The sequence below is a fragment of the Drosophila rhopaloa genome, unplaced genomic scaffold (assembly GCF_018152115.1).
Source record: "Drosophila rhopaloa isolate 14029-0021.01 unplaced genomic scaffold, ASM1815211v1 contig_195, whole genome shotgun sequence".
Lineage (NCBI taxonomy): Eukaryota > Metazoa > Arthropoda > Insecta > Diptera > Drosophilidae > Drosophila > Drosophila rhopaloa.
This window is the reverse complement of record NW_025335078.1, coordinates 85,104-100,170: the sequence shown is the minus strand read 5'-3', so window position 1 is coordinate 100,170 and position 15,067 is coordinate 85,104. Positions and strand designations below refer to the sequence as shown.

At 38.2% G+C, this 15,067-nt stretch overlaps 1 protein-coding gene across 1 annotated transcript in view; it reads left to right on the top strand.

The window, feature by feature from the left end:
• Positions 1-2,702: 2,702 nt before the first annotated feature.
• LOC108039075 (potassium voltage-gated channel subfamily KQT member 1) overlaps positions 2,703-15,067 on the top strand; it is a 43,132-nt gene continuing 30,767 nt past the window's right edge. Inside the window, exon 1 of the mRNA XM_044459350.1 lies at positions 2,703-3,067. The gene's annotated coding sequence lies outside the window, so the exon portion shown is untranslated. The remainder of the gene's footprint in view (positions 3,068-15,067) is intronic.

Sequence of the window (15,067 nt, the reverse complement as noted above, 5' to 3'; positions counted from 1 at the left end):
GCATAACAATGAGAGAACATTTCGAGTTTTGGGGAGGTATCCCAGGACAAACTACTTTTCGGCTACTTAGTGATAAATATGCTGGCTAATCAAATGGGAACTAGATTTGCGGATTAGCTGGGCACGAAGTTCAGTGGTCAAGTTACAAATCCCCTCACTAATTTTCATCCATCGTTAACGACACGAACTTGTAGATTTTATCTTAAGTTTTTGGTTAAAGAGCTAAGTCCGAACAAAGGCGAATTAATTCAGTAAATGCTTTATTTATGCTTATTATTAATGTGCTTTGCAATAAATTAAGTGACTTTTGCACTCTTTATTATTCTTAGAGTGAAGAAGCTAGAACTAAAATAAAATGAACAGTTAATTTATAGACCAAATAAAAATGTTGTTGCACATATTGTGAAAATAGACACCCAAATAGGGTTTGCTCGCAATAACGTTCAAGGCCGCAAATATAAGGGTCATTCAATTTTACCCCTTGACTTGCCAAACCCGCCCAATGAAAAAAATCAATTTTATTATGCCTGGATTAGGTTAACAGACCCGAGGGTATACATCATTCCACCTCGCCCAGCAACCATCATTTTCTAGTTGGTCAGAAAAATAAAGCATCAGCTTGGGCCAAAAGGACATTTGTCTCGAGTGGACGGCCAGCACTGGAACCCTTGTTCCCAGGCTCCTTCATCATATTTGAAATACAAACATAAAATTACAGATTTGCTGACTTCAGAGCATAAACCGAGGCAAACATAGTACACATAAACAGATTGTTAAATGTAGTTTATGCCGCAGGCTCCGGAAAGAAAATGGGGCCCGACTTTTCATATTTCTTTTACGATTCTGGGATGAAGTCGAGCTGAATGAGCAGAAGCTGAGTCCTGGGGAATGGGATGCGATTTTATTGCTCATGGCAAAGGATGAGGATGGAATCAATGTCGGGCTTCGGTTTTATTATTTGCATACTGGTTTTATGGCCCCCATTTAGCGATGCGAACTTTCGGCCACCCGTTTAATTCCCAATTAATTTGGGATTTGGCCATGCTCTCCGACCAGTTAATTAGATGGCCATAAAACGGCCGCTAAATGCCGCCGGGAAGGACGTTCAGCATCTGCCGCCTGCGCCGCAATTTCGGCAATAAATGCGCTCGTCACATGCACAAATTAATTACAAATAGTTGTTTTCCCCCTCGGCCCAGCTGGTAAAACCGAAATTTAGTTGCATATTTTACGGACTGGAAATGAAAGTCTCGAACACACAAACACAGCTGGGGGAAAACAAATGCACCATTACAAAAACCAACAAATTGGCGACTCATTAAGAGCCAAATGGTATTTTTCAGTTTTTGGGAATGTGAAATATCGCGGGTCGTACTACTCGCAGGTGCGAGTGGAAGGAAACTTTATGCCTACATAAATAAACAGAATTAGTACCCATTTTCCACACAAATTTGGTTCAATTTCTGCTTCAAAACTCATTGCGAACATATCTTTGTGGTACGCTAAATAAGTGCTTAAAGTAAATAAATCTTTGTGACACAAAACACTTTTAAGCTGAAAAATGCTAAAATAATTTAAAGAATTTTTAAAAATTTTATTTACATTAATATTTATATATATATTCTATATTTTACAGAATATTTAATTTTTGTAAAAGCAGCAAGGGTATAAAATTCGGCTAGTGGAAGTTTGCTCTTCTTCTTAATATATTTAAAATATAAAAAAATACATTGTTAAGGTTTACAATAAGTTTACAAAAAATGAGGACGCAAGAAAAATGAATAATGCTTATATATAATCCTGAAAGTATTGAAGTTATATCATTTGGGAAATTTATATCTTAACCATTAACCAAAACTGTAAGAGGATGAGACTAGAACGCAAAGCGAATTCTCTGGTTGTCCAATACCTTTTATTATTATTTCATCAAAATAATTGCGTTCTTAGGCTTAAATACACAGCTCCATAGAATTGCAAAGCCAGATAAGTCAAGAATATACCTTCAAACCCTTTCAATCAGGATTTATTTGTGCTCGCTGATGAATTGGGGCTACGAACCCTTTAGAACTAACTTTAGTTCTGCGAAAGTCATTATTCGACTACAGTAAATAAACGAACCGAATGAACCCGTTCGCGACAACAAACCGCACAAAAGGCTCGAAACTGCGGCAGCACGTGCAAAATCGAGGGGATTCATTAATACGCATTTGCTGTTTTGGCCTCAAGCAATTACCCCGAAATTTCGGGGGTTAACTTGGTCGGTTGGTGGTGGCTTGTAACGGTAACGGATACAAGCGAACGAAACTGTTGCGTTAATGAACTTATGAGTGGGTTCATATACAGATACAGATACAGATACAGACGCAGATACGCTTCGCACAGATACAGATACGTTTTCAGATACGGAACGGTGACCTACCAACCTACAAATCCAAAGGCAACAGTTTCGAACGGCAACATCGAGCATACGACATGTTGGCCGCAACAGTGACGTAGGCGTCGGCCAACAGGGCGGGTGTTTGATATTGTTGTCGGCCGCATTGGCGGCATCATTTTAGCCCCATCGAGAAAACAACACTTTTTCGCACAGGCAACGAGCGATGGCGATGACGATGACGATGATGTTCGCCGCCGTCGTTCGACGCCGCAACTTTTGGCATTCGAGCTGATTCCGATTCCAATTCCGCTCACTCGCTCGGCAACGCTGCTGCTGGCTGCTCCGTGTCCGCTCCACTCCGCTCTGCATTTCCCTCGGTTTTCCGCGATCTCGTCCAGTGGATAAGAAGCCGGCGGACGGCGATAATAGCCTCCGTTCGAAGCGTGAAAATTATCAAGTTTACCAGCTCGAAAACCAATGCGGCGCGGCGAGGGCTAGGAAATCACCCAAAACAAATAGCAAAGATCATTTAAGAAATATATAAAGTGAATTTTTGTGTGCCAGTGTATCTGCGACGCTCAAACAGCAGTGTAATCAAATAGAAAACAAGAGTAATAATACTCGGCAAACAAATTGGGTAAACAAATAAGTTTAGCGGCCAACGAAAACAGCAAAAATCCAGTCGGAAAGGTGCGTGCAAGACTTATTTAAATAAATAAAGCAAGCCAAGTTCAGCTAAGTAAATTGCAAATAATGCATTACCAAATTTCTTAGCTAAAAGGCAGGGAATTTATTTACTAGAAGGAGAGTTTATTTTTGTTGGAAAACGTTTTCAGTCGCTTTGGCGGCGGAAACAACGTCCGATTTCTTTCGATATACAGCTCTATATGTCTGCCCCTGCATTGAATCTATATAATTATATGCGTGTGGGGCTCGGGTGTTTGTATACACCACAAAACAAATTCGTATTTATAAGATTTTATTTAAATATTCAAATATTCAGTTGTTAACGGCTCGTTAAAGCCAATTGTGCAGCATTCTTGGCCAGCAGCAGAACATAGCAAATTATCGTTAGAGATCCATCGACTATTCCTATGCTCGATTTTGATTTGTAAGTAAAAAAAACAAATAGAAAGCGAAATTCGCAACGTGCGAGGCTTATATCAAGCAACCCAAACGCGAGTAACCATTAAAAATTCCAAGAATGCGCCAAGTAAGCGCCAACGACAACAGAAATGTGCTCGTAAAATATAAATATATATAAAGTGTTTAAATTTAATCAAAACTTGATTTGGACTAAACGAAACTATTGATACCCTCCCAAAATGATGTCAGCAAGTCCAATTCACAACAATTTAATATCTCCCTGTTAAAAAATATGAAGTTTATCTCAGTTTTCGCCTGAAACCCCATAGAAACATCTTATCAGAGTCATAAACAACTCTATTGCACTTCGTGTGTGTAGAACAAACTTATTAGACACTCAACCTCGAAGTGACACTTTAAGATAAAGTTCCCGCTCTACTTTCTGATTTTTCATGCTTTAGCTGGAGGCGCAGTTTTTAGCAGATAATATTTCGCTGAATAATAAAATTGACATGTTGACATTTTTGCATAATCTGTATTGAACCAATAAAGTTTTTAAAGTTCCGAGTTGGATTTCGAATAAATATTTGCAAATATTGTTGTAGTATTTGTTATAAACAATATTTTTGTATTAATTATAAACAACATTTTGATATTTAATTTAAACAATTACTTTTCTAATTCAATTAAAAAGTATATTTGCATAGATAAATATAATTTGTTTATTAATGTGTGATAATTAAAACTATATATATTTAAATAGAGTATTTTTTACATTAAACAAACTTTTGACGGCATTGTTTTGAAATAAGTTAAATAAACATACATTTTATATATGAAATTTTAAATTACGTTTTATATTTATTGTGCACTAAAAGTGGAAATATAATATTTTTAAGCACCTTTTTGCATTTCCATTGACTAAAATTTAAAGAGCACATTTTGCTTACCTTTAATTTGCCACTTTAATTGACGAATAGTGTACAAAACTGAGGCCGAACTATAATAGACCTGCCGCAGGGTATTGAAACGTGTTGGATTCTTGGTCAGAAAAAGTATTTTCATGGGCAGAACGTGCTGGGGATTGTCACCCGAGGAGGAGTGGAACTGAAACCCGGCCTATTGGGGGCATATCGGTGGGCCCCACGTGCCCTTTGCGGTTGTCAAACCAATTTACTTAGCCCCGTTCAAAGTACGGGACTGCGATATGGCAATTACAACCGAAACAGAGACAGAAACTGAAACAGAAACTGAAGGCGAGACACAAATTTAAAGCAATGAAAGGGGGGTATTTTGGGGGGATGTTGTGTACGTGCCTGAAATTATATCGCCTGCCTGACATCCAAATTGGGGACACAACTCCGGCTCCTTGGCAGATTGAAGGGTTAGAGCTGGCATTTGCATTTGGTAAATCAATTACCCACCCACCAGAGGAAAACATTTCACTTTGGCCCAAGGTCGCTTTCTGGGGGCCTGCACTTCACACGTTTGCGCCCATCAATCAGACATCTGTTCGTCTATATAGTATCGGAACAATTACACCCCGAGCAGTCCAATCTGTTCCATTGGTTCGTGGCTAATCCCAGAGACAATTCCATCTGCTGGCCTGGTTAGCCATGTTAGCCAGGAAAAGCTCCTTTGGCCATTTCGCAGTTGACAAATGTCAGGGATGTTGCCAGCGAATGACCCCGAACTTCCAATTTGCCAGGCTATCTTTGTGCAGTCAAAAAACCAGAGCTTTTCTAAGTGAAATCCCTCGAAATGAAGGCCAAATGTGGAAGCAATCACGCTATGAATGAAATATAAAAAACATTTGGTTAGGGATTAATTCGTGCATTCATTGATTAAACCCACGAATGAGCAGATAAAGTAATCCCAAGTAATTCTGCCTTTGATAAAGTTTAATGAACAAAAAGCTGAAGATTAATTTTTTTCTTTTTTTTTTGGAAGCCACTGAAATTGCAGTGTATAATAACGAATTACCAGAACCCCCTTCCCTCCACTTTGACAACAAGTTTTTGCTCTGTGCAAAACGAAAACAAACTTGTCAAACTGCATTTACTTGATAAATTCGAATGACTTCAAACGGCATCAATGTGTCGTTAACCAGAAAACGGATTCAATTGGATTTTCGACCAAGTTAAAAGTATTCTGATCCATTATATTTGTGTGCAGCCAGCAAAAACTTATTTGGGTTAATCAAAACCCGTCAAAATGTAGCCCTTAAGCAATTTTTAATTATTGGAGGGGGGTAAATGTAAAGAACTTTTGCATAATCGCATAAATCCAAAATCGATGAATTTACAAGCGAGGGTTGTTTGTGGATTTTTCCGCTTTAATGAAATTTTAATTAAAGCTTATTTTAACAAAGTATTCGCAAGATTAAAGAAATGCTGATTACCTTTGTTTTGCCAGGTAAATGAAAAAGGTACATATTAATCAACATTTATTTACATGTCTAGACCTTATTTATGACAAGCTTAAACAAAACCCTGTTGCCAAAGTTCTTTGATGATGATTAAATTGCAAAGCGAATATTTTGATCATAAATAAATTATAAATTTCACCTTTTAAATAAGCTCCTTTGAATTGAAATCTAAAAATAAGTGGCTTGATTTCGTTTCTTCGTTGACATCATATTGTAATAGCTTTGTTGAGCAACTTCGATAATGACATTTTAATAGAAATTTATGTCTAGCCTAATTTATAAACGTTTTAAAAAGTTACCTTTCATGGTGACTTTAAGGGAATTTCATATTGAGCACATATTTCGCATAGATTAATCATTTTTAATGTACGCCTTAATGTAGCTGGGCCAGATTGAAAGTGAATAATAATGGAAAATAAAGGAACGGCATGTACCGAAAATTCTCGGCAGAATTCCTCTATTATAGTTGGCTTCCGTTGACTCGGCAACTATTTATCATCGCTTGTTACCTTCGGCCAGAATTAATTCACTTTGTGCATTTCTCACTGCATTCAACTGGAAATTCTTGAGAAAGAAAAGCAAGCAAAAACGGAAAAACTTATGTTGAAGAAAGGAAAACTTTTGTTCCGGCACGAGTTCAAAAAGTCGGAGAACAAAAAGTTCGAATAGGAACTTACCGATTTCCCCTTTCGCGCTGACCACAAGGATTCCAGTGAGTCCTTTCCGAGATGCCCAATGGGGCATTAATTAATATGAAAGTCCTCGACTGTCAATTTTTGAAGTATTTACATAAATTTGACATTAATAAACCACGAGCATAATGGCCGGAAGGATCACAAATTGAGTGTGAAATTTTACGCACCATTTAACAGGACGAGGAAGGAGTAGGCCTGTGCGAATCTTTTAAGGTGAAATACGGACAGAAATTACAGCATTCGGGGCACTCGACTCCGTAAAGCATTTAGCCTGCTGTCAATTACCCAGAAATAAATTATGAACACGCCCACTCGTCTGAGAAGGCGAGGAAATGGAACCAGGCCAGAAGTGAAGCCAAATAGACATGTTCCTTCGTCGTCCTGCGTCCTGCGTGTGTACACATGTGTGCAGACATTTTGGAATTATGCTGATATGTTCGCACATGTATACATAATTTTCGCTAGGAAAATCGCTTAAGCAAGTCGCTTTTCCCTATTCTTTTCTTCTTTTTTCCCTCTCTTCCGGGGCAAAAGAGTTTCGTTCTCACTTGATTGTTGTTCCACACCCCCTCCGCCATATACTATGTAAGTCTCACAAAGATGGCAACAGAATTCATCTTAAGATGTAGCAACTCGAAATTATTCTTGCGAGGGCATCAACAAAAATTAAAAGCATTCAAATGATTCAACATCTCACATTACCCATCCGTGGGTTTACCCAGGGGAAATATTCCCAGGAGTGTCGCCGTTTTGGCCAGACACAAAACCAGAATATATCAACCAAATCGAATTCGTTGCGGTTTACACTTTTGATGATTTTTGGCGCAAATATTTGCAACATTTAATATTAAAAATTCAGCATGGGTTATAATAATATTTGGGAAAATAAATAAAAATAGTTTTACCCGTTATTTGAAAGGGAATTTAATTCGTGCAAATACCATTTAAAGTATGTATTTTTGATCAGGGTCACTAGCCAGTGATTTAGCCATGTCCGTCTGCGTCGTCTGTCCTCTGTCTGTCCGCTGTTTGTCGGTATGAACGCTGAGATCTCGAACTATAAAAGAGATACATTTTACGTAGATTTTAGGAGTTCCTACGAGAAGTTGGTTTCAAGCTGCACCTTTAACCCACAATCGCTTATAACGATTTTTAAAATTTAAATATCGAAAATAAAAATACAGTTTTATTGTGTTTATCAATACCTATCGAAATGTAGAAGAAATTTTCAAATGGACCATCGTGAAAAAGTTATGCGTGATCAAAGTTACATCTCCATCTCCGCTCCCTTTACCGGTTCTGGTATCTGTCACTTGATTTAATTGCGAAATACCATTTAAAATGATTTTTGGTCCTATGTTTATTCTCTTTTTCTCTTTCTTTAAATTAATCACTGAGATAATTTTATGATTAGTCACAAGAGCATTAAATATATATTAATCATAAATAAGTTATGATCAATGCTAATAAGTAATTATGAGTAATAACAAATTAATCATAGTTTGGGTCTGTCACGTATGTGACATGTTACATTACACTTTGATTAATTAATAAACGACTTCTTCATTTATTACTAAAATAATTTTAAATTCATTTAAGTATGTTTTTTTTCGGTTGTAAATGTATTTGTCCAAATAACCTTAAAGCTTTAAAACTCCATAGGTTATACTCTTAAATACACTTTCCTTTTCTATTTTGATACATAATATTTTGCATAGGAAATAATATAGAAAAACATTGCACATTTGCCGTAATCAAGATATTGTTTTTGTTTACCTAAATTATTGAATATTTCCATAGGCACTATATGTTATGCCCTTTATAAACAAGAAATACGTGTAGGCAAGCCCTTTTCCGAGTGCAAAAGTTTCATTTCGATATTGATATCGAATGGCATAAATACATTTCGCCTTTCGCCAGGCGAGTCCAATAATATAAAATATTCGCTTTGGCGTATGGCGTATGGGTTTATATTCATTCCCAACCTGATGCTTCCAGAGCAGTAACCCACACACATGCAAATGGCACACACACAGCTGCGCCCGAATGTGTAAATAAGAGCGTTAGACTTCAAAAATCGCTGGCAAGGATGGGAATGCCGCTCCTGCCTCGATTCCTTCACCTTTTTTACGCCGTAGTCGTCATCTTGGTGGGTAGTCTTATTGCCAGCATTTTGTAAATGAATAGAAGCCCCACATACACATTTACACGGGCCCAACACTTTATGTTTGTTTACAATTTGGTTCCTCTCTTTTTCGCCTCTTCTTAGCACATTTGCATGTGTGTTTATACACGTATGTACACGCACACGTGTTTATTTGTTATTGTTAACCTTACCTCAAATACATTTTTATGACATTCAATGGCAGCAGCAGCACCAACGCGGCGTATGCGTAATTACGTCCATGACGTCACGAAACGCTAGATGCGCAGACCATCAAAAGTTCCAAGTTCCAGGTTAATTTCCATCTTAGTTTCGGCCCGCCAGAAGTTCTTCGTGGCAAACTTCAAAGCTATTTTCCTTGATGAATGAAAACTTTTTACGTTGTCGGCTTTTGCGGCCAGGAAAACCCTTCACAAACAGTTAGGGGTAGTTCGTTGGGGTGTAGTGGGGTGGGCCTGAGAACTTCCCCTTGGAGGCGGCGCTGAATTTTCAATATAATTTTCCCATCATTTTGCACGAAATTGAAAATTTACGCCCAACTTTATTTTCGCTTTTAATTTGTGTGCCGCTATGCCTTCCTTCCCCTTTTTACGGCCCCGTCAGCTGGGACACACCCTGTCATAAACAGGGTGCCCCAATACACTTGCGCAAAATGCGTGCATATTAAATTTAATTACAAACTTAATTGGAAATATAAGCAAAATAATGTTCTGTAGATCTGCAATCTAGTATGAGGTTTATTTGCTTACACCGGGAAGGCCGAGAAAATGTATAATCAAATGTATAGTCACCATATATTAAGATAAGGGTTTTTATGATTTTTTATAATTATTAAAGTGAAAACCACTTCAGAATGGTATAACTATTATTTGATAGTTAATCAAACAGAGACTTCTGATAAAAAACAATGGGTTTCTCCAAGTGCTTAAGCATGTGTGTATGCCTGCTTATTAAAATTTGCATACAACACTAGGGATGAGATCCTCAAGGGGAGCAACAATTTATGTTCAATTGTAATCAGATTGATTACCTCTGGGGTCGGCGAAGTGGGGTGTGCAATTTGTATAATTGATTTAACATTGCGTGTGCCCAAGAGTCGCGGATATAGCTCTTAATTGGAGAAAACACCGGGGTTTTCCCAGGCGCAAGTGTGGGGCCTAAGAAAATAGGTAAGCGAAAGTCATCGGAATTTCACATCAGCGAAATCTACATAATAATTTGTAAATGTTGACATCTTGCAGTTCTCGGTGGCGCCTCAGTCGTGATTCGTGACACATTTTTGTTTTCATTTTCGTATTATTATGCCGCTGTTGGTGGGTCTTTTGTTTGGGAAGTCCCGACGCCCAGCGATAAGGCACGTCTGGAATTGGGTCGTGTTTTGCTCAAATGTTCATGGCGAAACTTTCCTTTCCCCCGACAGGTTCGCACTTTTATTAGCCCGTGGCATGGAATTCCTACGACTTTGCGAAGTTAGTGCTCCACTTTTCCACTTTCCTCGGCCGAATATGATGGAGCAAACAATAAAATGTGACATTTCCCTGCCGAAATTATTTGCTTTTCGCTCTAGGTCGCGGACAATTGTTTGTTGGCCGAGAAAAAGGCGAAATGGGACAGGAAAGTGAAAGTGGGTAGACCCAACCTTCCAGGTCGGGACACATAAAATGTGTAGCATACTTTCTGGCGCTCAACCGGACAAAAAGGGGCGAAAAGCTAAAAAAAGCTAAGCACTTTGGGTATTTGGATTGATGTTCATTTGGCGCTTTATTGATAAACCTTTCTGAAATGAAAGTTTGATGTTCCCAAATTGTTTCAATAAATGAGTGCGAATTGTGTTTATTGTTCTTTCAAATCATTAATATCGAATTTAATTTCGTTGAAAATGATTTATGTTAAGTTTTTAACACAGTTTTTTTTAAATAGTTGCCATTTATTTTGTGTTTTATGTGTGAACATTGTAATTAGTAAATTAACAAACATTTAAATCTTGCATTCAATAAATATTTAGAATGTACAAAAAATATTCACAAACCATCATCTGATTCATTGCTTAACAAAAGCATTTATTTTTTTATCTACAAAAACTAAGCTTAAAGTCAACAGAAAAAAGTTTAAAATACATTTTCGTTTTTAACTTTCTCTCTTGCATCTAATGAAATAGTTCTCGAACACAACTGAAAAGCCCTCATTTTTGCAAAAGTTATTTTCTGGACACACGAGAGCTGTAATTAAATTGCCAAAAAAAGAACGAACTTGAAATAGAAACCCATAGAGTTGCAGCCTTCGACACGAAAGCAATTCGAAAGCCGCCTTTTGTTGCGGCCATCCATAAAATATGAAACATGGAAACTAAACAGGAGAACCACTTCAACGGGCAGTGGGCTGTGGGCTGTGGGCGGTGGAAAATAACTTTCGCAACATTGCGGCCGTAATAAATGCAGCATTGAAAAGTGCACTTGAAGCCCCATGCATCGATATATCGAAAAATAATGCCAACACTCCAGTGGAGTCGCGACCCAGCCACTTTCCCTGACCTGGCACACATATAATTTCCACCACGCAACTTTCCGGGCTTCCGTGAGATACGGATCACGGATGCCACGTAAAAAGTTTGGGATTGGGGTCCGAAACCCCAGCTTAAATAACTTTAATAATAGCATATGGTGGCATGCTTTCATGGACAGCATTTTTGTGAAAGCATGTGGAATTGTGCATTTTTATAACCTGACTTTATAAATTCTTAAACAAATTGTTGTATCTGGACAGGAGAAACTTAAAAGCAAAACTTTAAAACTACCTTTTCACTACCTTTCCCTTCACACTATAAAAATGTGCTCTATTTTTTCGATAAAAAATGTCTACGTATAGATAAGTAAAAAGATTGCAATGCACTGATGTGTATGCTACATTTTCCTCACAAATTGTTGAAATACCTTGCCCGTGTTTCGATAAGTGAACAAAGAGCTGGATGCTCCAATTATCGTGTCTCTGTTGATATTGATTAGGCCTACGAGCCTGATAAATTCATGAGTCTTGTAAATTAGAGAGTTCTGTCTCTACTGCTGTACTTTCTCCTCAACAAACAATGGGCTCAGCAAAAAGAACCTCGAGCAGGGAACGTGCCACGACTCTACTGGGTTCCCTTGAGAACCGCCGCACTCCACTTGGCCGTCCTCATCCTCATCCTCATTCTCATCCCCGATTCGAAACCTCCTGGCTTAAGGGCTTGCCCTACTCACCTCAGCTGTCCTTAGATACCCTTTCCCTTTCAAAAAATATTCCTTCGTTTGGGGAGCTTGTCAATTTAAAACATAAAGAACGGAATTGAGGATTACTCAATTGATTTATTCAATTAGTTTTAATCCACTTGCATTTGCTGGCCTAGATAATAAGCTTCAATATCCACATTAAATTAATTTAATTGCATTAAAGCATTTCCGTGTTATGTCTCAATTAATATAGACAATTGTGTACTTGACAACAGACAAAATTAGACATAAGCGTTTTTCTCTTTTAATTATTGGATATAAATTTCCATTTCAAAATAAATCCATTAAAGAAATCGCAAATAGTTTAGCTGAAAGATAAAACATGAAAAATAATTCCCATTAAATAGGTTGGATCCTTTTTTGCTTATCTAGACTTATTTGTTTCGCATGGCACTGTTTGTGTGGCATTTAGAAATGGGGACACCTTAAAAAAACATATGCAGTTAGAAACTGTTATTGAATTTTTAGTAAAATATGCATAGAAGCTACCGTGTGCTAAATTCACACTGAATAATTTAGCTGCCAATCCCGCCCAGAGGTCTGAAAAAAAAAAACATTGCAAAAATCGCGAAAGTGGCCAATTGCATATTGAAAGGGCATTTCCGCTTCGTTGGCTGCCCGGTGATCAAATGGCATTCTTGTACTTGATGCTTTTTTACGCTTTCTTGCCAAAGCTCCCCCTTCCCCCTTCCCCGTTCCCCCTTCCCCGTTCCCCCTCCCCCCTCCACCGACTGGCTTGTTGGCCAGGAACAGGGCTAGAACGTTTCGTTAGCTTCAAACGAGCATTTTGGGCCCGCCAGCAAAAAGCTGTTCATAAATTGCATGTTGGCTTTTGTGTTGGCATGTCGTAGACTAACCCCCCTTTTCCACCCCCCGCCCAAAGTGGATATGTGCCGGTGTGTACTCCATTTGGTTTTTTAATAGACCCTGCTCGCATTTAAACTGTTATGCTTGGCCTGGTCCGCTGGTCTACCATTCTCCTGGTACAGTGGTCTACTGGTGTGCTAGTCTGGTGCCGACTGGGCACAAAGGACCTGCTCCTGGCTTTATCGTTTAAGCCAAATCAGTGTCGAGCTTTGGCACATATTCCTGCCGCGGGCGGCTATGTGTGCGGATCGATGGTTCAGGTAGCCGGAGCGCGGCTAACTCTGGCATAAATTTACAATTTCAGCTTTCGCCCACGGGATCCGAACACCATCAATTTCAGGTAATTCCCTCGTCTCCAGTGGGCGTTTCTCGACGGCAATTAGCACCACCTTACGGACACATATTAATCGTCTCGTGCAGCGCATGTAATTAAAAACCAGTTAATTAGTAAAGTTTAAGCAATGGTAAATATTAAACTAAAGTGGCCCTGAACAAATAAAATGGAATATTAAAAACCCATTCAGTGCGGTTAATTAGCAAAGGTAAATAACGCTGGAAACTAAATAAGTTCACAACATATAATACAATTTTCGAGCGATTGCTAAGTGCCGTGGGCGGAATTCGATAGCGGCCAAAGTGCTAAGTGATTTATACTGACGATTAGAATCGAACACGAAATGAAAACAAACATATGAAGCATTTTTAGTCGGGGTGTTCGATAAGGTTTATATCGCCTCCATTACGGAATGACAAATGACGTGAGGATACGACGCGGAGGTGATGGAGCATTTGGAAATAATTTATAACCATTTGAAGATATCTATCTGTCTAACTACTGCCTATAAAACGCTAGTTCAATAGTTGTTTCTGCTAAGATAAGGCAACTTGTAGTAAAGGAAATGCAAAGAAAGGCAGTTGAAAGAGCTGGACTTAGCTCACTTAATTTAGCCTGTTTACCAACATATAACATATTAATACTAATTGCTTCAGGATATTAGTCCTTATTTTGGAAATAGTAATTTTGATATGTTTAATTTTTTGTACTTATTTAAAGCTGTTTTGAGGTGTTGAAATAATGATTATGTAAATAAAATATATTCTTCGTTATGTTAAAAATATAATATTATCTGGAAATCAAAATTACAATATATAAATACAATTTTAAAAGGGTATTTAACAGTTAACCCATCATAAATTAATCTGTATTACTTCCGTTTGAATTGCTTATTTATACACAGAAAAGCATTCATTGATTTCTCGGCATCTCTGGAGCTTTGAAACCCTTATTGTCAGGAGGCTCATTATCATCAGAATAATGTGTTTGTATAACATTTGAGCTAAGAATGTCTTTAAGAATATATAAACCTAATACATATGTAATTTGAAAATAGTTACATTACAAAAAGTATATTTCAACAACTAGCAAACAAATGAATGTTGCTGAAAAAGTGCAATCCAATCATTGCGAAATGAAATGCCAGGCAAACAAATTACTCAATTAGCAATTGAACAATTTTAGCCAGCATATCGCGTTAATGAGAGCCTGCATTTGCCATGGTGGCATTAACTATTCATTAATTAAAAAGCCACAGCCCGCTGTCTGTGTTAGTTGTTGCAATTAAAATGAATTTACACCGGAAATGGAAAAGTTCACAGCTTAGCCCATTGTTGTTGCTGCCGGTGCTGTTTTCAAATCAAATGGTTTTCTGCTGACTGCAACACATGACGTATACGCAATGCGGTCACAATTATTATTGGGTTGGCTAAAAACACGTGTCTCTGTGTGAGTGAGTGGGGCAGGAAGACGAAGGAGGAGAACACGTTTTCGAGTGTTTATTAGAACTATTTTCCTGTGGTTTCTGTTTGTATTGTTATGGCCGGGTGTTAGTTATTAGTGCAGTTTGCTGTTCGTCCTTTGGCTTCTGGCTTCTGGTTTCTGGTTTCTGGTTTCTGTTGTGTATTTTGCAGCTAGTCGTTATTGCGGCTTGTTGTGTCAAGGGCTGGCGACAAATTCTCCGCTTCTTGCCCCTTTCGCGGCAACCCCAGTTGCTTTTCCCCTCGATGTGGCATTGTTAGCCGCAGTTGTTCAAGCCGCGTTTCTGCACATTTGTTAGCGACACACAGCCGAAAATAGTTCAAAGGGAGAACTCACCTGCAGGCAACATTCCGGCTTGGTTCCATTAA